The 23,124-nt window shown below is 45.0% G+C and overlaps 1 long non-coding RNA gene and 1 pseudogene across 1 annotated transcript; one reads left to right on the top strand and one right to left on the bottom strand.

Annotated features, from left to right (window-relative positions):
• Positions 1-4,328: 4,328 nt before the first annotated feature.
• On the bottom strand, positions 4,329-21,819 carry LOC135277976 (uncharacterized). The gene is made up of 3 exons (XR_010345504.1): positions 21,747-21,819; positions 11,214-11,311; positions 4,329-4,384 (listed from the first exon to the last, which is right to left on the bottom strand). It is a non-coding gene; the product is annotated as an uncharacterized LOC135277976 (long non-coding RNA).
• LOC135278177 (U6atac minor spliceosomal RNA) lies at positions 17,680-17,789 on the top strand (annotated as a pseudogene).
• Positions 21,820-23,124: the final 1,305 nt, after the last annotated feature.

Here is a 23,124-nt window from a genome sequence, read left to right as displayed (position 1 = left end):
GCCTTGGTAGACACTGAGATGCACTTTTCAGAGCCCCATGCAAGGGGGGCACTCACCACCCATCTATGGGGAGTGCGGTGACCAGACAGCTTTCTCCTGCAGGGTCTCCCCTGCTGCAGACATCACCTGAGACCTGGCCCCACCTGGGCAGCCTGTATCTGGTAATGGAGTAAGGTAGGGTTATAAAGGCCTGGCCATTTCAGCCTGATACAGGTCAGCCCTGGGAGGCCATACTTCTTCCAGAAGATTCCATCAGGTTGGCCAAGACTTTGTTGGGCCTGCTGTTTGACTTCCTCTGCCCAACCCTGCTTCTTCCTTCTTCCTCTCATAGCTGTTAATTCCTAATAAGCATCTTACACTCCAAATCTGTTTCAGTGTCTGCCTGCAAAGAACCCAACCTACAGCACAGCCTGTGAGTAAAGGGGCTGGGCTGCAAACACAAGCAATCTGCCCATGATTACAATTCACAGCAGGTTGCACAATCCACTCCCAGGAGAAATTCAACTTCCTTCCTGGCATTCAAGGCCCTTTGTAATTTGATTGCAATCCTCTTTACTCACCTGATTTCCTACCACTCTGCACGGCAGGCCCTGTTCCATTCCCATTCTAAGCATTTGCTCAAGAAGTATATTGATGGGAACGTCCTCCTTCCTCCTGACCAGGTCTTTGCAAGCCTAGCTCAGACACATCCTCCTCTGTGAAGCTTCCCTGTGGTCTCCAGAGAGGAAGGAGTCGCCTGGAGTAGTGAATGGAGCCTGGGAGTCTGTCAGGCCCGAGTTCAAATTCCAGCTTCGCAACATAGCTATGTGACATGGAGAGAATTCTAACTCCATCTAACTCCATCTCCTATTCTACGTGACGATAATCACAACTTCCTTACCAGGTTCTGAATTAAATAAAATCTATACATTAGCTGGGCACCATGACTCAGCCCTAGAATCTCAGCACTTTGGGAGGCCGAGGTGGGAGGATCACTCGAAGCCAGGAGTTTGAGACCAGCCTGGGCAACATAGAGAGACCTTGTCTCTACCAAAAAAAATTTCTTTAAAAAATTCATTGGGTATGGTGGCACATGCCTGTAGTCCTAGCTATTCAGGAGGCTGAGTCAGGAGGATTGCTTAAGCCCTGAAATTGGAGGCTGCAGTGAACAATGATGGCACTACTGCACTCCAGTATGGATGACAGAGCAAGACTCTGTCTCTAAAAATAACAGCAATAGGCCGGGTGTAATGGCTCGCACCTGTAATCCCAACACTTTGGGAGGCCTAGGCAGGCAGATCACAAGGTCAAGAGATTGAGACAATCCTGGCCAAAATGGTGAAACCTAGTCTCTACTGAAAACACAAAAATTAGCTGGGCATGGTGGCACGCGCCTATAGTCCCAGCTACTCAGGAGGCTGTGGCAGGAGAATCGCTTGAACCCAGGAGGCAGAGGGTGCAGTGAGCTGAGATCATGCCATTGCCCTCCAGCCTGGGTGACAAGAGCAAAACTCCATCTCAAAAATAATAATAGCTGGCTGGGCACAGTGGCTCACACCTGTAATCCCAGCGCTTTGGGAGGCCAAGGTGGGCGGATCATGAGGTCAGGAGATCAAGATCATCCTGGCCAACATGGTGAAACCCCATCTCTACTAAAATACAAAAATTAGCTAGGCATGGTGGCACGCGCCTGTAATCCCAGCTACTCAGGAGGCTGAGACAGGAGAATTGCTTGAACCAGGGAGTTGGAGGTTGCAGTGAGCAAAGATCACACCATTGCACTCCAGCCTGGCAACAGAGCAAGACTCTGTCTCAAACAAAAATAATAATAATAACAATAATAAAATAAAGGAAATCTGTGCACCACCTAGCCCAGTGCTTCTCAAACTTTGATGTGCATAGATATGTCCTGAATATTTTGCTCAGATGCAGATTCTCAATCAGTGGGTCTGGGATGGGGAATTTCTAACAAGCTCCCAGGTGATGCAGCTGCTGGGGGTCCATGGACCACACTTGCGGTAGCAGGGCAGGGCCCTAGCCCAGTACCTGGCACTTGGCAGACACTCAATGACACGCACTGTCCCCACCCCTTTCATTACTCCCTCCTCCTGGCACCCATGGCATTTCATTCCTACCACCTGCACACGGTCACCACACCATACTTTTGTTGGTTGCTATGCCTGCATCTCCCACTACACTGTATTGAGGACAGAAATTATATTATCATCTTCTCGGTATCACCAGTGCCTAGCAGAAGGCCAGGTATATAAAAGAGAATCAATAAATGTTTGATGAATGAAGCCTATAAAATGGAAATAAAAATATCAACTCTGCTTGTCTTGACAAGTTGTTGTAATGAGCAAACATGATAATTTGGGAGAGAGAGGGTAGACACACGTATCGAGTATACAAATATAAAGTATTTTTCCCCGTCAGCCTTCCACCCAGAAGCAGTTCAGACGGATGCAGCTGAAGCATGTTTACTCATGGCAGTTGCTCAGACACTGGCGATTTTTAAAACTCAAATTCATCTATAGTTTAAAAATAAACCATATCCTCTTCAGGATAACAACTGTGACACTCTTTGCCAATTATAAGAAAGTAATTATAATGTTTTCAATTAAAAGGATGTGTCTTTCAATCAAGAGTCAACCAATCAATCAATCGTGAAGCAGGCAGAGTACCTCTCTCCAGGAGGCACAGGGCTTACAAAAGACATTTGCTTTTCGACCTCCCCCAGATGAGCAGGAAATATCAGCCTTGTCATCTCATGCCTGTTTGAAGGGTATAACACTCAAAGAGACATCCAGATGAGGCGAAAGAAAGAGAAATATCACAAAATGTAGACTATAACAAGTCAATGAGTATTCCTCTCACCCAGCTTGACGCCAGGTATGCTTCCTGGATTCATGTGGGTACTGTAAGTCTCAGACATGCTGGGAGGTAGGTGGTACACACAGCTGGAATAGAAGATTTTTGAGCCGGATGTGGTGGTGTCTGCCTGTAGTCCCACTACTCAGGAGGCTGAGGCAGGAGGATTCCCTGAGCCTAGGAGTTAGAGTTTAGCCTGAGCAACATAATGAGACTCTGTCTCTTAAAAAAACAAAAATTGCAAAAAAAAAAAAAGAGAGAGAGAGAGAATTTTTGAGATGGAGTATCACTCTGTCACCCAGGCTGAGGTGCAGTGGTGAGATCTCAGCTCACTGCAGTCACTGCCTCCTGGGTTCCAGCGATTCTCCTACCTCATCCTCCCAAGTAGCTGGGATTACCGGCGCATGTAGCCACACCTGGCTAATTTTTGTATTTTTAGTGGAGACAGGCTTTCACCATGTTGGACCTCAAGAGATCCACTTGCCTTGGCCTCCCAAAGTGCTGGGATTACTGGCATGAGCCACTGCACCTGGCCAAAAAAAAAAAAAGAGATTTTTAATGAAAAAATGACTCAGTCAGTGAGGGCAGAGTCAAGATAACCAAGTGAGGCACCTAGAGACTAACAACTGTGGAAGACATCACCACCAATGCCAAGAGTCAGGGTCAAAAACTGCTATGATCAGAGTTTAGTTAAAAACTAGAGCCCTGGGCTGGGTGTGGTGGCTCACACCTGTAATCCCAGCACTTTGCGGGGCTAAGGCAGGTGGATTACCTGAGGTCGGGAGTTTGAGACTATCCTGACCAACATGGAGAAACCCAGTCTCTACTAAAAATATAAAATTAGCCGGGTGGTGCATGCCTGTAATCCCAGCTACTTGGGAGGCTGAGGCAGGAGAATCGCTTGAACCCGGGAGGCAGAGGTTGCGGGGAGCCGAGATCGTGCCATTGCACTCCAGCCTGGGCAACAAGAGCGAAACTCCGTCTCAAAACAAAACAAAACAAACAACAAAAAAAACTGGAGCTCTGATGCTGATCCAAGTGCAGTGGTGTTTACAACTAATTTATCACAACCAGTTAATGATTTCTGTTCCTTCTCCACTCCGACTGCTTCACTTGACTAGCCTTAAAAATAATAATAATTTTAAAAAATTAAAAACTGGAGCCCTGGAAAAGTGTCTGCCCCATGGAAGCTGTGACCATAAAGGGACACAGTCACTACGATTCATAGTGGAGAACCACCGAGAGAGAACGGGAGGAATACATATTCCAACCTTTGTCTATTTCCAGCCTCTTACCACCCACTGGTGCCTCCCGTTGACTTAACCCAAGCCATCCAGCAAGGGAGCCTGGGTAGTGTACCACATAGACGTCAGACTTCCAGGCACAAAGCAAGGCAGAGAAGGGCAGAAAATGAATAGTTAGTGGGCTGGCCACTGTGGCTCCCACCTGTAATTCAGCAATTAGAGAGGCTGAGACGGATCACTTGAGGCCAGGGGTTCAAGGTCAGCCTGGGTAACATAGTGAGATCCCGTTTCTACAAAAAAAAAAAAAAAAAAATTAGTGGGTGTGGTGCTGGTGCACAACTATAGCTCCAGCTACTCTGGAGGTTGAAGTTGGGGGATCACTTGAGCCCAGAATTTCAGGTTTCAGTGAGTTTTGATTGCACACTGCACTCCAGCCTGAGTGACAGAGTGAGAATCTTTCTCTTAAAAAAAAAAAAAAAAAGGGCAGGGCGCAGTGGCTCATGCCTGTAATCTCAGCACTTTGGGAGGCCGAGGCAAGTAGATTATGAGGTCAGGAGTTCGACACCAGCCTGGCCAACATGGTGAAATCCCGTCTCTACTAAAAATACAAAAATTAGCCAGGCATGGTGGCACGTGCCTATAATCCCAGCTACTCGGGAGGCTGAGGCAGAGAATTGCTTGAACCCGAGAGGCGGAGGTTGCAGTGAGCTGAGATTGCGCCATTGCACTACAGCCTGGGCAACAGAGTGAAAAGAAAGAAAGAGAGAAAGAGAGAGCAGAGGAAGGGAGGGAAGGAGGGAGGGAGGGAAAGAGGGAGGGAATCAGTTGAGAGTTGGGGTAGAGTTGGGCACTCAGTGAGTTGAGAGATACACTTGAGCTCTTCCCTCAATTGCCTTAATCCTGGTGACATTGGTCCCTGACTATCCTTTCCCCGACATTTTCTAGGTGCCTGGTCTTTCTGACTCTTCCAATCTTCATGAAACTGCTCATAACTGGAGCAAATCCTCTAATTATGTAATGTAAACGGTATAATCCAAAACCACTCAGTTCCAATTAGAACCTGAGAGACTAAGACAGAAACAACCATCCATTCTGCATCAATCACTAAAGAGAAAAGTCTCTGTAGTCCACCACGCTGTAATGTCTAGTAGCTCAGGGCTAAGAAACAAATTTACTTCACCAAAGATTACTTTTCAATTAATTGTGTAAAACTATACACAAACCACACAAAAATGAAAGTAGCATCCAGTTGGGAGCAGGATGTTTATGCAAACAATTCCTCCATGCTTGTAAATTCATATTGGATGCCCATAAATCCAGAGAGGCCAGGAGTTCACCCTAACTGGAAGAGAGCCTCTCTTCCCCAAAAAGGGACCTCTGCACAGTCAGCAGGCCAGCATGCTAGTGTTTGGCCTGAAAAAGGAACTGGCTGAATGCCAGAATCAAGGTTTTTTTTTAGCAACATGTTCATCATTGTCTTCATCAAAGTGACTATAAAAAATGCCACACAAAAGAATGATATAATCCTGGACCTGCCCTCTGCCGTTTATAGTAAAGCAAGATGTACTCGTGCAAATAGGTGTGGACAGACTGCAGATGTGTTATGGTGAGCCAGCAAAAAAAAAAAAAGAAAGAAAGAAAAGAATTCACAGCCTACACATAAAAGGGATAATAGCAAGAGTTAACGTAACGCATACACAATAGTCCTACGGGGTAAGTATTATTATCATCCCTTTTCTATAAAAGATGAAAGGAAGTTTTAAACTTGTCACATTCTCATATTGAGAAGGTGGTAGAGCCATGTATACCTAACAACTGGCTTGGGGTACCCGTATCTTTTATTTTTTTCTGAGATGGAATCAGGCTTTGTCACCCAGGCTGGGGTGCAGTGGTGCGATCTTCGCTCACTGCAACCTCTGCCTTCTGGGTTCACCATGTTGAAACCCTCCTGAGTTCACCATGTTGGCCAGGCTGGTCTCCAACTCCTGACCTGAAGTGATCCACCCGCCTCGGCCTTCCAAAGTGCTAGGATTACAGGCATGAGCCACGGAGTCCAGCCTTGGATACCTGTTTCTGTACTGCCAGTAAGTGTGGTATCTGACAGACCCACCTGCAAATCCGACCTCCACCACACTTGTTGTTTGACCTTGTAAAAACTCCTTGACTCTCTCAGCCTCAGTTTCCTTATTTAAAAAAAGGGAGACAGACTGGGAGCAGTGGCTCACACCTGTAATCCCAGCACTTTGGGAGGCCGAGGTGGGCAGATCACTTGAGGTCAGGAGTTTGAAACCAGCCTGGCCAACATGGAAAAACTCCATCTCTACTAAAAATACAAAAATTAGCCAGCCATGGTGGTGGGCATCTGTAATCCCAGCTACTCAGGAGGCTGAAGCAGGAGAATCACTTGAACCCAGGAGGCGGAGGTTGCAGTGAGCCGAGATGTGGCACTGTGCTGCAGCCTGGGTGACAGAGGGAGACTTCATCTCAAAAAAAGAAAAAGACAAAGGGAGACAATAGCATCTACTTTGAATAGCTATTCTAAGGATTCAAGGAAATATATATAAGGAAGCTAAAAGTCCTCAATAATTGGCAATGATTCTTAACAGATAATAATGATAAACTATAAAAATGGGCATGCAAAAAGTTTTCATTAACCTGAAAAAGTCCTCTATAAGAATCTGTTCTGAATCCTTACAATGAAAAGAACGCCTGGGGGTGCTGAGCAACACGGTGACTCATGCCTGTAATCCCAGCACTTTGGGAGGCCGTGACAGGAGGATCCCTTGAGGCCAGGAGTTCCAGACCAGGCTTGTCAACATAATAGATCCCATTCCTACAGAAAAAAAAAAAAAGAATGCCCAGGGTTGCTCAGCCTGTGTGGGCTGAACTCCCCTCCTTGCCCTCCTTGGCTCCAGGCTACAAGCCTTCTCTTGTTCTCCATCCCTCTTCAGAGCTAATGGGCTGCTGCTTGACTTCTGACTTTAGGGCCGTTAGAATTGTTCAGATGGCACTAAGGCCAGAAGTTATCCTCTTTCCGGATAAACCAGCCACGTGGCTCATACATCCTGCAGTGCTGACAGGAAGGAGGGCAGGATGGGAAGTGGGAAAGACTGGCTGTGGGGAGAATGTTCTGGCTACTAGGCTGAGATTATAAAAGGATTATTGGTGGAAATGCTCGCTAGGAAAGGAAGACTTCAGGGGAGGCCCCTTGAATCCAGCTCCACCAGAATCACCAGCACCACCCGTGCCCAGCCTGTTCCCTTCCTCTCCCTCCTCCCTCCTCTTCCCAAAGTGGTGAGTTCTGTGCCAAAATACATACATACACACACACACACACACACACACACACACACACAGAAGGACTTGTAGACTCCACTAGGAATCATTCCATTTGGTATATAGTTTATAGGTTCAGTCTGTTCTCACTGTGGTTTTACATGGTCCAAAGCCCCACTCCAGCACCAGCTCTGGATTCAAAAGATTCCAAGGCCAAGTCTAGTCCAGAGAGGTGGCCAGGTTCTGGGAAGCCAGAATTGCTGATTCACAGTCAAAACCGAAAGGCAAGGCCAAGATGAAAGTGGAGAGATCCGCCAGGCGCAGTGGCTCACGCCTGTAATCCCAGCACTTTGGGAAGCCAAGGCAGGTGAATCAGGTCAGGAGTTCGAGACCAGCCTGGCCAATATGGTGAAATTCCATCACTACTAAAAATACAAAAATTAGCCAGGTGCGGTGGTGAGCACCTTTAGTCCCAGCTACTCGGGAGGCTGAGGCAGGAGAATTGCTTGAACCCAGGAGGCGGAGGTTGCAGTGACCCAAGATTGTGCCACCACACTCTAGCCTGGGCCACAGAGCAAGACTCCGTCTCAGAAAAAAAAAAAAAAGAAAGAAAGAAAAAGAAAGTGGGGAGATGTTAGGCGGGCATAGAAAACAGGTAAATACAAGATCACTTGAGCTTAGAAGTTTAAGAGCAGCCCAAGCCAACACAGGGAGACCCTACCTCTGCAAAAAAATAATTTTTAAAAAATTAGCCAGGCATGGTGGCACATGCCTGTAGTCCCAGCTACTTCAAAGGCTGAGGCTAGAGGATCGTTCAAGGCTGCAGTGAGCTATGATGGCACCATGGCAGCACTCTAGCCTGGACAACAGAGCGAGACTGTCTCAAAACTGTCTTAAAAAAACAGGAAGGAAGAAAGAAAAAGAATAGGCCTACAAGCAAATAAAATCATGTTTTAAAATAATTTTTATGAAAATGAGGCAGTTTGTGACAAAATTTTTTTTTTTTTTTTTTTTTTTTTTTTTTTTTTTTTTTTTTTTTTTTTTTTGAGACGGAGTTTCGCAATCTTGTTACCCAGGCTGGAGTGCAATGGCGTGATCTCGGCTCACCGCAACCTCCGCCTCCTGGGTTCAGGCAATTCTCCTGCCTCAGCCTCCTGAGTAGCTGGGATTACAGGCACGTGCCACCATGCCCAGCTAATTTTTTTTGTATTAGTAGAGATGGGGTTTCACGGTGTTGACCAGGATGGTCTCGATCTCTTTGACCTCGTGATCCACCCGTCTTGGCCTCCCAAAGTGCTGGGATTACAGGCTTGAGCCACCGCGCCCGGCCCTGTGACAAAATTTTTTAAAGGCAGAATACAAAGCTATGTATTAACAATGTCCAAAATGAGTTGAATATAAATATCACTCACAAAAACTGATTCTGCTTGTAGGTGGGTGATTTTAATTTCCATGTTTATTTTTTCCAGATTTTTCTTAAATAATATGTATTACTACCTAGGAATTTTGTGTTTAAAAAAAAAAATGATTAGAAGTAAATGAACCTGGCTGGGCGAAGTGACTCACACCTATAATCCCAACACTTTGGGAGGCCAAGGTGGGTGGATAACTTGAGGTCAGGAGTTCGAGACCAGCCTGGCCAAAATGGGGAAACCCTGTCTCTACCAAAAATACAAAAATTAGCTTGGCATGATGGTGGGCACTTGTAATCCCAGCTACTCAGGAGGCTGAAGCAGGCAAATCACTTGAGCCCAGGAGGCAGAGGTTGCAGCGAGCCAAGATCTCACCATTGCACTTCAGACTGCAGCCTGGATGACAGAGCGAGACTCTGTCTCAAAAAAAAAAAAAGAAAAGAAAAAACGAAAGAAATAAACCAAAAGATTAGCAAGTAGTAGTTTTCTGTGAATTACAGGTTCATTAATATTTTATATTTTTTCATTTATATCTTTTGTATACTTTAGATGTTCTACATCAATATATGTTGCTTTTACACTAAAAAATTAAGTTTTCATAAGGGACATAATAACAGTAGAAAATAAGGGAAAATCCAGTTGTGCGATCTCGGCTCATTGCAACCTCCACCTTCCAGTTCAACTGATTCTCCTGCCTCAGCCTCCCAAGTAGCTGGGATTACAGGTGCCCAACACCATGCCCAGCTAATTTGTATTTTTAGTAGAGATCAGATTTCGCCATGTTAGTCAGGCTGGTCTTGAACTCCTGACCTCGGGTGATCCACCCACCTCAGCCTCCCAAAGTGCTGGGATTTCAGGCGTAAACCACCGCACCCGGCTGCACAGTAGCCCAGTTCTAAACCTAGAAACAATCCTTTCTTTTTTACTTCCTGCATCCAGCAGCAAGCTCTGTTAACCTTAGCTAGGAAGTGTATCCAGGATTTCACCCATTCTCCTCCTCTTCCTTCACTGCCACCCTGGTTCAAGCTTATCATCTGGATTATAGGGCAATAATAACCTCCTAATTGATCTCTATGATTCCAATCTCTGCCCTATACAATCACTTCTCCCTGTCATGGCCTGAGAGAGCATAAAGAGAATCACATGGGTCCCTGCCTTAGAACTTCCAAAGGCTCCCAATTACCCTTACAATAAAACCCACACTCCTCACCTCAGCTGGAGCTCATGCTTCAGCCTCCTGTCCCACATCTCTCCCGCATGACACCTCTCCCACTCGCTCCTTCTTTGTGTTTCTCAAACATGCCAGGTCCTTTCACACTTTAGGGAGAGCTTGCATTTGCTGTTCCCTTGACCTTCGAGCCTTCATTACACAGATTTTTAGTTGCCTGTTCCTTCTCATTCGGGTCTCAGCTTGAACCTCCCTTCTGCAGAGGGGCCTTTGCTGAATGCCTGAAGGGGACCACCAGTCCGCTCCAGCTGGTCACTCTCATAACCCCCCAAACTTTCTATTTTCTAACTGCTCGCATCGTCAAAGTAAAGAGAAGCTACTTTGTCCATTTTATTCACCCATTTCCCTAGAACTTAGAACAGAGCCCAGCATGGAGAAAGCACAAACTATTTTAAAATAAACTTAAGATTAGGGGAAAGGTGGCTGATCCAAATTGCAAGTCTACACTCATCAAGAGAAAGGAAAACAAAATCCTTTCCTCTGACCAGGTTTTTTTTTTTTTTTTTTTTTTTTTTTTTTTTTGAGAGATCACAGCTCACTTCAGCCTTGACTTCCTGAGCTCAAGTGATCGTCCCATCTCAGCCTCCCAAGTAGCTGGGACTACAGGTGTGTGCCACCAGGCCCAGCTAATTTTTTCTTTCTCTTTTTTTTTTTTTTTTTGGAGATGGAGTCTCACTCTGTCACCCAGGCTGGAGTGCAATGGCGAGATCTCAGCTCACTGCAACCTCTACCTCCTGGGTTCAAGCGATTCTCTTGCCTCAGCCTCCAGAGTAGCTATAGGCGTGCACCATCACGCCTGGCTAATTTTTTGTATTTTTAGTAGAGTTTCACCATGTTGGTCAGGCTGCTCTCGAACTCCTGACCTCATGATCTACCTGCCTCGGCCTCCCAAAAGTGCTGGGATTACAGGTGTGAGCCACGTGCCTGTCTAATTTTTTCTATGTTTTATAGAGACAGGATCTTGCTACGCTGCCCAAAAACTCCTGACCTCAACTGATCTTCTGAGGTCAGCCTCCCAAACACTGGAATTACAGACCTGAGCCACCATGCTTGAGCAGTACTTTGCATTTAACAAGTAAGTTTATGCCATCATGTAGAGACATGATTTTTAATGTATTTGGTTCAATAACATATGTACATAGGTCAGTATTCCCTGGGTGATCCCCTAGGTCCCTTTTCCTAGAGGCAACTACTATTACCAACCTGATAAATGATCACATCATTTGTGGGATTTACTCATGCTTACTGGATCAGAATCTTCAGACTGCAAACATTTTCTCCAGCCCTTCCCACATGTTCAACTGTGTAATGAATAGAAGATACAAAATCAGAAGACTGTTTACCAAGTTTAGTTCAAATTCTTTTTTTTTTTTTTGAGACAATGTCTTACTCTGTCACCCAGGTTGGAGTGCAGTGGTGCGATCTCAGCTCACTGCAACCTCCGCCTCCTGGATTGAGCATGTTCAAACATTATTAGCATTAGTTTTCCCCTGTCCTCTCCCGCCTAGAGTAGTCATAATATTTATTTGTAATATAGTTGGGTTTCTTTTGCTTTTTTTCTCTCCAGTCCTATTAGTTTAATCTTAAAAATATGTAAAATATTAAAAAGCTTACTGTTGAAATTTTTTTCTTCAGATAAATTCCTAGAAAAGGGATTGCTGGGTGGAAGGATAAATGCCTATGTAGTTTTCTTAGATACAGCCAGATTCCCTTCCATACCTTTCTGCATTTTCCCCAGCTGTATGAGACAGTGTCCATCAACAGCACATACTGTTTGTGAATTGATGCCACTCTGATGACTGAGAAAGGGTACTCAGAGTACTTTTATCTTTTTTTTTTTGAGACAGAGTCTCACTTTGGAGAGACTCACCAGGCTGGAGTGCAGTGGCGCAATCTCGGCTCACAGCAACCTCCACCTCCTGGGTTCAAGCCAGGTTCAAACCATTCTCCTGCCTCAGCCTTCCTAGTAGCTAGGACTACAGGTGCGCACCACCATGCCCAGCTAATTTTTGTATTTTTTAGTAAAGACGGGCTTTCACCATGTTGGCCAGGATGATATCAATCTCTTGACCTCGTGATCCGCCCGCCTTGGCCTCCCAAAGTGCTGGGATTACAGGCTTGAGCCACTGCGCCCGGCCAGTTCAAATTCTTACCAGACTATTCCCGAACCCTTTCAGGACCTAGATAAGCCTATGCCATTTGCTGTGGTTGAACAGATTTCTAGACAAACTAGAACATCTGGATTTCAGGACAAGCTCAACATCTAGACAGACAAAAACCCTGGTGGTGATTTCAAAGATTAAGAGATACACTGCTCTCTGATATCACCCACATGGGCTTTCTATGACAGGTGCAACTCCGTCTTCTCTGCTTTAAGGCAGCGTGGTGTCATATGAGTCATTCAAATAACATGGGCTAAACAGCCTGAATTCAAACCCCAGGTTTACTTCTTGAAAACTGTGTTACCTACGACATGTTGCTTAACTTCTCTGAGCTCTTTTCTCTAGTATAAAATCAGAAGAGGGCCGGGCGCGGTGGCTCACGCCTGTAATCACAGCACTTTGAGAGGCCGAGGCGGGTGGATCACGAGGTGAAGAGATCGAGACCATCCTGGTCAACATGGTGAAACCCCGTCTCTACCAAAAATACAAAAAATTAGCTGGGCATGGTGGCGCGTGCCTGTAATCCCAGCTACTCAGGAGGCTGAGGCAAGAGAATTGCCTGAACCCGGGAGGCGGAGGTTGCGATGAGCCAAGATCGTGCCATTGCACTCCAGCCTGGGTAACAAGAGCGAAACTCCACCTCCCTCAAAAAAAAAAAAAAAAAATCAGAAGAAAGTCTACCTCATAGGGTTGTTGTGAAGATTAAAGGTAATGATACATATGAATGGCTCTCACCAAGTAGTCATCTCGTGGTTGTTAAATGACTTTGGATTTCTGTAAAATTCAGATGCTCTCCCCTGGGGGTGTCTTCCATGACTGACCACACCTGACTCTGTGGCATCAGCATCGGCAGGTCCCCAGGGAGTCTCTCTCTTCCTGTTTGGAGTCAGCCCCTCTGGGGTTGATCTCGATTGCCTCCCTCCTTCTGCTCATCCAGGATCTGCTTTCATCATTAGTTTTTTCTCTCTTCTATCTTGAATCTGTCTTTGTCCATAGGCTCTCTTTTCTCTCCCAGGCTTTTTTTTTTTTTTTGAGACGGAGTCTCACTCCGTTGCCCATGCTGGAGTGCAATGGCGCAATCTCAGTTCACGGTAACTCCACCTCCTGGGTTCAAACAATTCTCCTGCCTCAGCCTCCTGAGTAGCTGGGATTACAGATGCCCGCCACCTCGCCCAGCTAATTTTTGTATTTTTAGTAGAGACGGGGTTTCACCATGTTGGTCAGGCTGGTCTCAAACTCCTGACCTTGTGATCTGCCCATCTCTCCCTCTAAAAGTGCTGGGATTACAGGCATGAGTCACCACGCCTGACTTTTTTTTTTTTTTTTTTTTAAGACAGACTCATTTGGATCTGAGTCACGGCACCAAAAAAAAAAAAAAAAAGACTCACTTGGCCATCCAATCTGGAGTGCAGTGGTGCCATCATGGCTCACTGCAACCTCAAACTCCCAGGCTCCAGAGATCCTCCCACCTCAGCCTCCTGAGTAGCTGGGACCAGAGACACACACCGGCACGCCTGACTAATTTTTTATTTTCTGTAGCGATGTGGTCTTGCTATATTGCCCAGGTTGGTTTGAACTCCTGGGCTCAAGCGATCCACCCACCTTGGCTTCCCAGAGTGCTGGGATTACAGGTGTGAGCTGCCACGCCCAGCGAAGTCTTTCATACTTGAAACAAAAAGCCCATCAGTGAATCTTGTGTGTTCTCCATTACTTTCCACTCTTTTGTCTTCTAACAATATATATTTTTTAATATGAAAAGTTTTAATCACTAAACTCAAAAAGAGCCTGAGTGACTGGTCAGGCTCCTCATGATAGGACAGAATGTCCAAGATCAGCTCAAGCCTGAAGGCTAAGTAGACCTCCCTTCTCATGGAAGACCTGGCTTCCATGTTGGTGATAAATGGGGAAGACTTCGGATCCTGGCTGAGGTCTGGAGCAGAGTGGGAAGGACTGAACAGTGACAAAGGGAAGGAGCCCAATTCCTCCTCAATTCTTCTCGGCTTTTAAGAGCCTCAGGAAGGCCGGGTGTGGTGACTCAGACACCTGTAATCCCAGGACTTTGGGAGGCTGAGGCAGGAGGATCACTTGAGGCTAGAAGTCTGAGACCAGCCTGGCCAACATGGCAAAACCCCACCTCTGCTAAAAATACAAAAAATTAGCTGGGCGTGGTGGCAGGTAACTGTAATCCCAGCTACTCAGGAGGCTGAGGCAGGAGAATCGCTTGAAACTGGGAGGCAGTGTACTCCAGCCTGGATGACACAGAGAGGTTCTGTCTTAAACACACACACACACACACACACACTTGAATGACTCTTCCCCAGGAGACTTGTGGCTCTCCTTGATTTGACCCCTCTCCATCTCTCAGCCACCCCCCAACTTTTACTAGTTGTCCTGCCACTGTGCTGTGCTAATTCTCTTCTCTGTGCCCTGGATTATGCTGGGAATGCCCTGCCTATCTCCCTTTACCAGAAAACCTTATCACCTTTTAAGATAAAGTTCAGATGTTATCATCTCCAAGAGTCCTCCCTTGAACCCTCAGGCAGGACTGTGGCTACCTGTCATCCTACCCTGTGATGATGTATTCCAAGAAGACTAGCAGTGTGTCTTACAAGACATTCCCTAGCTGACTCAGAAATCTGATTTCATCAGCATTTTAAGAACAAATTAGCTAGGCATGATGATGCATGTCTGTAGTCCCAGCTACTCAGGAGGCTGAGATAGGGGGATCCCTTGAGCCTGAGAGGTATTTCTCAGGAAATAAAGTTTTCCCCAATCTCTCCACTCCTCACCCCACTTTCCCTGCATAGCTCTCACCCCATACTTCTGTTAATAACAGATACACGTGAAAGTTTCTAGTTTCTATTTGGCTGCTGCAGAGAGGCCTTCAACAAGAACTCAGAAATATGGTTCAGCTCTTGAATGATGAAATCCGCACTTTAAGGATCAAAGTACAAGCTGAGAGGATGGCTTTTTCTAACAGGCATTTTAAGTAACTACATTAAAGGATTAGTGAGGCTGGGCAAGGTGGCTCACGCCTGTAATCCCAGCACTTTGGGAGGCCAAGGTGGGAATCCGAGACCAGCCTAACCAATGTGGTGAAACCCCATCTCTACTAAAAATACAAAAATTAGCCAGGTGTAGTGGCATATGCCTGTAATTCCAGCTACTGGGGAGGCTGAGGCAGGAGAATTGTTTGAAGCCGGAAGGCGGAGGTTGCAGTGAGCCAAGATCCCACCACCACATTCCAGCCTGGGTGACAGAGCCAGACTCTGTCTAAAAAAAAAAAAAAAAAGGATTAGCGAGCGAGAGGCACCCAGGCCAGGGGTGGGGAATGACTTTCAGTTGGCTAAGAAAGTAAAAAGGTTGTCACAGAAGCTAGCATGGATAGTAATTATCCAGACTTCAGCCTGGAATGAGGGGACACAAATGAACTGTCTTCTGATAATCACGATCCCATTGGCAAGTCCATTCCTGATGTGGAGATAGAGACATCAAACTTTCGCCCTGATTCCATTAAATGTTTTATTTACCCAGCTTCCATTGTTCAGATTTTCATTCATCTCCATGAGTAGGTCTGTTTGCTGTTTATAATGACCATTATTATTTTGCCAACTGCATTGACTCCAGTAAAAGGGTAGGTCAGTTTGCAGGGAAAGAATGCATTGGTCTCTCACATTCCAGTATTAGAGTTTTAGAAAAATTATCATTCTTTTTGAAATTAATCTGTTTATATTCTGACTTTATAGACTTTTCAAAAAAATCATTAATTTGAGCCCACCACTAAAATACAATTTTTTTTTTCTTTTCTTTTTTTTTTTTTTGAGACATGGTCTCTGTCACCCAGGCTGGAGTTCAGTGGTGCAATCATGGCTCACTGCAGTCTCAAACTCAAGCTCAAGCAATTTTCCCACTTTAGCCTCCCAAGTAGCTGGGACTACAGGCTCTAACCACTGCTCCTGGTTAGTTTAAAAAAAAAAAAAAAAACTGTAGCGATGGGATCTCAGTATATTGCCCAGGCTGGCCTTGAACTCTGGGCTCAAGCAATCCTTCCACCTAAGCCTCCCAAAGTTCTGGGATTAGAGGCATGAACCATTGCACTCAGCCCTTGGGAAAATTTTAGGCGATGATTCCTGTCCTCTAGCTCTACTCCAGCACAATTTTCAAGAGCTGCAGATCTTTTAACAATTCGTTAGGGTTAGAAATAGCCACAACAGTAAAATTGTGTTGGAAAGACTACAGGGAAGTGATGGAAGCTGAGGCCTATAGAGAAGGAAGGTGAAGGGCAGCACTGTTTTGGTGTTTTGGTTTGTTTGTTTGTTCTTGAGAGAGAGCCTCACTAAATTATTTTTTATTTTTTATTTTTTGTAGAGACGGGGGTTTTGACAAATACCTAGGCTGGCCTGGAACTCGTGGCCTCAAGTAGTCCACCTGCCTGGGCCTCCCAAAGTGCTAGGATTACAGGTATGAGCCACCATGCCTGGCCTAATTTGCATTTCTCTAATGAACAGTGATGTTGAGCTTTTTTTCATATGTTTGTTGGCTGCATGAATGTCTTCTTTTGACAAGTGTCTGTTCCTGCATAGACACACTCTTAGTGTTTACTAAAGTGTCTAAAAATTAACCTTGCAGGAGCCAGTCATGGTGCTACGCACCTATAGTCCCTACTACTTGAGAGGCTGAGGCAGGGGGATTGCTTTAGCCCAGGAGTTTGAGACCATTTTGGAAAACATAGCAAGACCCCATCTTAAAAAAAAAATTAAAATTAACCTTGCAATGCTGCTTTAAAGTATATAACTGGCTGATTTAAATCTTTCATTTTAATTTTAAAATATTTTAAAAGTTTATATACTATTTTGGAACTTTTAAGAGAAATTACAACTTACTATATCTATTAGTTTAATGTATTTGCTTAATTAGAATTAATTAAGAATTTGGAAAAGTGTGTTAATCAGAAACCTGATGTGTTTGAAAAAATAATCAGAATTTTAAATTAATAAATGCAATTTAAAATGTTTAAAATGATTAACCAAGTGGCTCAGACATCATTTGTTAGATTTATATAAATAGCATAAAAATGGAAATGTTTAATATAAAAGTTTGAGATTTTAAATTTGAAAGTAATAAATATTGCCGGGCATGGTGGCTCACGCATGTAATCCCAGCATTTTGGGAGGCTGAGGCGGGCAGATCACGAGGTCAAGAGATTGAGACCATCCTGGCCAACATGGTGAAACCCCGTCTCTACTAAAAACACAAAAATTAGCTGGGCGTGGTGGCACACACCTGTAGTCCAAGCTACTTGAGAGGCTGAGGCAGGAGAATTGCTTGAACCCGGGAGGCCGAGGCTGCAGTGAGCAAAGATGGTGCCACTGTACTCCAGCCTGGTGACAGAGTGAGACTCCAACCCATCTTTAAAAAAAAAAAGTAATAAATATTAATTTTTAAAAACCCAAGTAGTGTTGTATAAAAGGCGTTATACATAGAGAAAGGAGTTATACATAGAAAAGGAGTTAAACATAGAGAAAGTTAGCATACCTCTTGACAAGGATGAACAGGCCTGACAACACATGTACAGTTAAGGCATTGCCACCTACTTTGTGGCATCTGGCCATTCTTAAGAAATAATTTTTTTTTTAAAGTAAACTTTTTACTTTTTTTTTTTTTTTGAGATAGTGTCTCATTCTGTCACCCGAGGTGGAGTGGACCTTGGATCATTGCAACTTCCACTTCCCAGGCTCAAGCGATCCTCCCACCCCAGCCTCCTAAGTAGTTGGGACCAAAGGCACTCGCCACTGCACCTGGTTAATTTTTGTTGTTGTTGTTTTTGCAGAAACGGGGTTTCTGCATGTTGCTTAGGCTGGTCTCAACCTCTGAGATCAAGTGACCCGCCTGCCTGGGCCTCTCAAAGTGCTGGGATTACAAGCGTGAGCCACAGTGCCCAGCCCCAAGTAACTTCTTTTTTTTTTTTTTTTGAGACGGAGTGTCGCTCTTGCTACCCAGGCTGGAGTGCAATGGCGCGATCTCGGCTCACCGCAACCTCTGCCTCCTGGGTTCAGGCAATTCTCCTGCCTCAGCCTCCTGAGTAGCTGGGATTACAGGCACGCACCACCATGCCCAGCTAATTTTTTGTATTAGTAGAGACGGGGTTTCACCATGTTGACCAGGATGGTCTCGATCTCTTGACCTCGTGATCCACCCGCCTCGGCCTCCCAAAGTGCTGGGATTACAGGCTTGAGCCACCGCGCCCGGCACTTTTTTTTTTTTTTTTTTTTTTTTTTTTGTGGAGTCTCGCTCTGTCACCAGGCTGGAGTGCAGTGGCGCCAATCTCAGCTCATTGCAACCTCCTCCTCCTAGGTTCAAAGTGATTCTCCTGCCTCAGCCTCCAGAGTAGCTGAGATTACACCAGTGAGCTCAGCCATTTTTTGAATTTTTAGTACAGGTGGGGTTTCACCATGTTGGCCAGGCTAGTCTCAAACTCCTGACCTCAAGGGATCGGCCTGCCCTGACCTCCCAAAGTACTAGGATTACAGGCATGAGCCACCGCGCTTGGCCCCTAAGCAACTTCGAAATAATCATTTCAGGGTGAAAAGTCTTAATGATCTTTTAAAATGTCTTTTCTTTTTATCTTTCTTTTTTATGCTACAGTAGAGAAAGTTCACTAGGAAATATCCAAATCTATAAAAGTAAATTCTTCCCAATAGTAACTTTCCAAGAAAAGTGCATTTGAGTTGGGCGAATAGGCAGCAAGTGAGCAGAGTTGGGAAAGTGAGCCAGAGGCTAATCAGAATGACACAATGCAAACTTTGCCTTCTTATCTTCTCTCCAGACTTGTTTCTCCAGTAGTCTACAGACCTGCAATTGAACATCCTTGCTTCATGTGCAACTTTGCATTTCAAAAACTTAGCTCATCACTTCCTCATCCCCATCTCTCTATTCTTGCCCTCAGCCAAAAGGCTTCCTGTCATAAATAATGTGTTTATTGCACGATAATCAGCCCAACACAACAGGCTGGACACCTTGCAGTCATTTTTTTTCACTCTCTCCTCTCCTCTTCTACTCTAAATCCATCAGTCAGTCCTGATGAGCCTTTCACGCTGGGTCCACTTTGCTCCAATTTCCTCAGTCACCACCCTCAGCTATGGCCATGTCACCTTATTCCAGAATTACTGCAGCAGTCAGTTTCTCCTGCTGCAGTTCATTCTACACAGAGCTCCCACAAGAACCATCACATTTTGTTTTCATCTCTAATTTTTATTTGCATGAGCTTTTATGGACTCCCCAATGTCTGTCAGATAAAACCCAAGCTCCCTTTGCTATCCAAATGTTTTCAGCAACAGAGGTATTCTTAATCTTCATCTTTTATTATTTCTTGATGGGATCACTCTGTTTTTGTCAAGCTAACTTGCTGGCCCCATTCTCCACTGGGGTGCCTACACACACATCTTTGCATAGCCTATTTCCTCTGCCTGGAAAACTCTGACCCCTTTTGTTTCCCACTCCTCAACTCTGGTTTCTTCCTCTCCTTCCAAACCCTGTTAAATGCTCACCTCTTCCCACGCTTTCTAATAGATCTCATTTGGCTATATAGAATTCACAATCTCCTTGGCATCAGGATACATTTCTGTAATTAATTTCCATGTGTTTATATTATTCTGTAACAACGTCTTTGGTTTTGCATATGTATTGTTTCCTTAAAAGACTATGTAAAGTTTTGGCGGGGCACAGTGCCTCCCACCTGTAATCCCAGCACTTTGGGAAGCCAAGGTAGGTGGATCACTGGAGGCTAGGAGTTTGAGACCAGCCTGGCCAACATGGTGAAACCCTGTCTTTACTAAAAATATGAAAATTAGTTGGGTGTGGTGATAAGTGCCTGTAGTTTCAGCCACTCTGGTGGCTGAGGCATGAGAATCTCTTGAGCCCGGGAGGCAGAGGTTACAGTGAGCTGAGATCATGCCATTGCACTGAAGCCTAGGCGACAGAGCATGACTCTGTCTCAAAAAGAGAGATAGAGAAAAAAAAGAGGCTATATAAAGTTTTTAGAGAGGAGTTTTACCAGCAAAATTTAATCCCTCCTAAATTCCAGTAACCTCACCAGTAAAATGGCTATAAAACGCTTTACAGAGTAGAGGGCTTGGGAAGATCAAATAAATTGACATCAATAGAAACTTTCCAGATTGGACACAGTGACTCATACCTGCAATCTCAGAATTTTGGGAGGCTGAGGTGGAAGGATCACTTGAGGCTAGGAGTTTGAGACCAGCTTGGGCAACATAGGTCTCCAAAAGTAAGATAAAAATGTTTTACAAACTTTCAAGCACCAACAAATGATCAACAAATGACCAACAAATGCAATTTGTTTTTTTTCTGAGACAGAGTCTCACTCTGTTGCCCAGGCTGCAGTGCAGTGGTGCGATCTCCACTCACTGCAGCCTCCACCTCAATCAATTCTCCTCCCTCAGCCTCCTGAATAGCTAGGATTACATGTGCATACCACCATGCCTGGTTAACTTTTGGATTTTTAGTAGAGATGGGGTTTCACCATGCTGGCCAGGCTGGTCTTGAACTCCTGACCTTGTAATCTACCCACCTTGTCCTCCCAAACTGCTGGGATTATAGGCATGAGCCACCGTGCCCAGCTTTTTTTTTTTTTTCTTTTTTTTTTTGAGACAGGGTCTTGCTCTGTCACACAGGCTGGGGTACAGTGGCATGATCTCAGCCCACTGCGGCTTCAACCTCTCAGGCTCAAGCCATCCTCCCATCTCAGCCTCCTGAGGAGCTGGAATTACAGGCTTATGCCACCATGCCCCGCTAATGTTGTCTATTTTTTATAGAGACAAAATCTCACTATGCTGCCCTGACTGATCTTCAACTCCTGGACTCAAGCAATCCTCCTGCCTCAGCCTCCCAAAGTGCTGGGATTACAGTCATGAGATGCCACATATTTCTTAGTAATGACAAGGTAAGCACTTGACTAATAAATGTTGACTAAGAGACCAATACATGTCAACTTAGTGATTCAGCAAGATTATAAGATGAAGAGCACATACATTATGGCATAAACAGCATCACTTCATAAACAACAATCACAGCAGAGCAGGCAGCCTAGTGATTCAAACATACTGAATGTCTCTGACTTACAAAACAAGTTAATAGGACTCCAGATAGATGCTAATGAATCAAAAACCTCATATAAATCACTGTTTCTATGAAAGCAATTCACGATGTTTATTTAAGTATGAGGAAATATTTGAAACGCATAACATTTGTCCAAATTCCCCCAAGTTTTGGGTCCTGTTTTGAAATGCATTCTAATTTGCTTATTCAACCTTTTTTGCTTTAGCAAATATTAGCTGTATACTAATTCTATGCCATGCTCTGCTTTAGACCCTGGAGACATATTAGTAAAGACAGTTCAAGGTCCTGTTCTCAGGGATCTTATATTTCAGTTGGAGAAGTAGCATTAAATAAACAAAATACTTACAGATTATAGTTAAGTGCTATGAAGAAAGCAGTATGGGGACTGGGTGGGGAGCACTATGGACGGCATATTGAGGGAAGACATCAGTGAAGGTACCTTTTTTGTTGAGACAGGGTCTCACTCTGTTGCCCAGGCTGGAGTGCAGTGGCATGACCAAGGCTCTCTGCAGCCTCAACTTCACAAGCTGAAGTGATGCTCCTGCCCCAGCTCTCCAAGTAGGTGGGACTACAGGCATGTGCCACCACACCCATCTTACTTTTAAAAATTTAAAAATTTTTTTTTTTTTTTTTTTTTTTTTTTGAGATGGAGTTTCACTCTTGTTACCCGGGCTGGAGCGCAATGGCGTGATCTCGGCTCACCGCAACCTCTGCCTCCTGGGTTCGAGCGATTCTCCTGCCTCAGCCTCCTGAGTAGCTGGGACTACAGGCACGCGCCACCATGCCCAGCTAATTTTTGTATTTTTAGTAGAGACGGGGTTTCACCATGTTGACCAGGATGGTCTCGATCTCTTGACCTTGTGATCCACCCGCCTCAGCCTCCCAAAGTGCTGGGATTACAGGCTTGAGCCACTGCGCCCGGCTTAAAAATTTTTTTTTAAATGGAGTCTCACTCTGTCACCCAGGCTGGAATGGATGGTGCAATCTCAGCTCACTGCAACCTCCACCTCCTGGGCTCAAGTGAGCCTCCCACTTCAGCCTCCCGAGTAGCTGGGACTATAGATGTGTGCCACCATGCCCAGCTAATTTTAGTATTTTTAGTAGAGATGAGTTTTCACCACATTGGCCTGGCTGGTCTCAAACTCCTGGACTCCAGTGATCTGCCCATCTTGGCTGGGATTACAGGTGTGAGCCACTGTGCCCAGCCTAATTGTTTTGAATTTTAGTAGGGACATAGTCTCGCTATGTTGCCCAGGTGGGTCTCAAAGTCCTGGGCTCAAGCAATCCTCCCTCTTTGGTCTCCCAGGGTGCTGGGACTACAGGTATGAGCCACTGTGCCAGCCAGGATGGAGGAAGAAGTAGAAAGGCATAGGAGGAGCTCAGGAAGGAGCATGCCAGCCTGAGAGAAGAGTGAGTTCAAGGGCCCTAGGGCAGCAAAGAGCTGGCTGTGCTAAGAGGTCCATGTGGCTGGAGCCTCCTGATTAGGAAGTCTGGAGCCAGATCACACAAAGCCTGGTGAGCCTTTGGGAGGAGTTTGGATGTTATTCTTTGCGCAATGGAAAACCACTAAAGGAAATTACATATTATTGAAATTTAAATTGTGTTATTTTTTAAACAGTCATATTTAGTATTAAAATATCTTGGGTCACTTCACAAAACTTAATTAGATTTGGTTCAAAATACAAGTTTTATTTTATTTATTTATTTTTTTGAGACAGAGTCTAGCTTTCTTGCTCAGGATGGAGTGTGGTGGTGCAATTTCAGCTCACTGCAACCTCTGCCTCCTGGGTTCAAGTGATTCTCTTGTACCAGCCTCC

Source organism: Aotus nancymaae, unplaced genomic scaffold (assembly GCF_030222135.1).
Source record: "Aotus nancymaae isolate 86718 unplaced genomic scaffold, 86718_ANA_hifiasm-v0.15.2.pri h1tg000036l, whole genome shotgun sequence".
Lineage (NCBI taxonomy): Eukaryota > Metazoa > Chordata > Mammalia > Primates > Aotidae > Aotus > Aotus nancymaae.
Note: the sequence above shows the minus strand (reverse complement) of the source record. Positions and strands in the feature narration are given on the sequence as shown.